At 61.2% G+C, this 1814-nt stretch overlaps 1 pseudogene; it reads right to left on the bottom strand.

Moving 5' to 3' along the window:
- Nucleotides 1-51: 51 nt before the first annotated feature.
- The window catches only part of LOC146143955 (large subunit ribosomal RNA), a 2113-nt pseudogene continuing 350 nt past the window's right edge, over nucleotides 52-1814 (bottom strand).

Below are 1814 nucleotides of genomic sequence, written 5' to 3'. Positions count from 1 at the left end.
CCGAAGTTACGGATCTAGTTTGCCGACTTCCCTTACCTACATTGTTCTATCGGCCAGAGGCTGTTCACCTCGGAGACCTGCTGCGGATATGGGTACGACCTCGCACGAAACTTACACCATCTCCCTCGGATTTTCACGGGTCGACGCGAGCGCACCGGACACCACAAGAGACGTGGTGCTTTGCGGGGCCCATGTCCCTATCTCCGGGCAAACCGATTCCAGGGTCGCCGCACCCTTACCAAGAAAAGAGAACTCTTCCCGGGACCCACGCCGACGTTTCCGAGTTCGCTTGCGTTGCCGCACCAGGCGCCGAAGCGCCGATCTCCGCGTCGAGGTTCGGGAATATTAACCCGATTCCCTTTCGGTCCGCCGGGGCAACGACGAGCATCGCCCCGCTTCAGAACGGCATTCGCCTATTCCTTAGGATCGACTGACCCATGTTCAACTGCTGTTCACATGGAACCCTTCTCCACTTCGGCCTTCAAAGTTCTCATTTGAATATTTGCTACTACCACCAAGATCTGCACCGACGGCTGCTCCACCCGGGCTCGCGCCCTAGGCTTCGACGCACGCCGCCGCGGCCCTCCTACTCGTCGCGGCCTAGCGCACCGGTGTGCTCGTACCGCCGCGACGGCCGGGTATAGGCCCGACGCTCCAGCGCCATCCATTTTCAGGGCTGATTGATTCGGCAGGTGAGTTGTTACACACTCCTTAGCGGATTCCGACTTCCATGGCCACCGTCCTGCTGTCTAGATCAACCAACACCTTTTGTGGGCTCTGATGAGCGTCGCGTCGGGCGCCTTAACCCGGCGTTCGGTTCATCCCGCATCGCCAGTCCTGCTTACCAAGAGTGGCCCACTTGGCACTCGCATTCCATGCCCGGCTCCAATTAAGCGAGTCGGGCTTCTTACCAATTTAAAGTTTGAGAATAGGTTGAGGACGTTTCGTCCCCAAGGCCTCTAATCATTCGCTTTACCAGATAAAACTGCGACAGAGCGCCAGCTATCCTGAGGGAAACTTCGGAGGGAACCAGCTACTAGACGGTTCGATTAGTCTTTCGCCCCTATACCCAAATTTGACGATCGATTTGCACGTCAGAATCGCTACGGTCCTCCACCAGAGTTTCCTCTGGCTTCAACCTCTTCAGGCATAGTTCACCATCTTTCGGGTCCCAACGCGAACGCTCTCGCTCGACCTCTCCGGCAAAGCGGACGAGATCGGCCGGTGATGCGGCCGCCGCGAACGACGACGTCTCACCTCCGCCGGACCGCGCCGACATTCACTTTCACTGCGCCCATGGGTTTCGTACTGCCCCGTGGCTCGCGCTCACGTTAGACTCCTTGGTCCGTGTTTCAAGACGGGTCGGGAAGGTGGCTGACTTCAGCCGCGGACCCCGTGCGCCTCGCGAAACGACACCGGAAGCGCGACCGAGACGAAGAGGCTGGGCACTGAGAACAGTCCCCGACCCACGACGCCCCAGCCGGCACCGGGCGCTCGGCCCCGAAGGGCAGACGCGGCGATCTCTCCTCGCCCGAACGGCGGGCCGACGGACACGCGCGCCTATAGTACCCGACCGAGGCCGGGTTACCTTGCGCGCGGCCTTCTCGCCGCCGTCCAGACGGTCGCGGCCTTCGCCCGGCGCTAGTGCGCTGGTCCCCGATCGGGCGGCGCCGCCGGCGGCCCGTGAGGGTCCGCACGACAACGTCGCCGACAGGGGGCCGGCTGAAAGCGACCGGGCGACCCGACAGGCCCTCCCGTTTGCCTCTCGACGGTTTCACGTACTCTTTAACTCTCTCTTCAAAGTGCTTTTCAAC

The sequence above is a fragment of the Ascidiella aspersa genome, chromosome 5, assembly GCF_963924565.1.
Source record: "Ascidiella aspersa chromosome 5, kaAscAspe10.2, whole genome shotgun sequence".
Taxonomy (NCBI): Eukaryota; Metazoa; Chordata; class Ascidiacea; order Phlebobranchia; family Ascidiidae; genus Ascidiella; species Ascidiella aspersa.
This window is presented reverse-complemented; position numbering and strand designations above follow the sequence as displayed.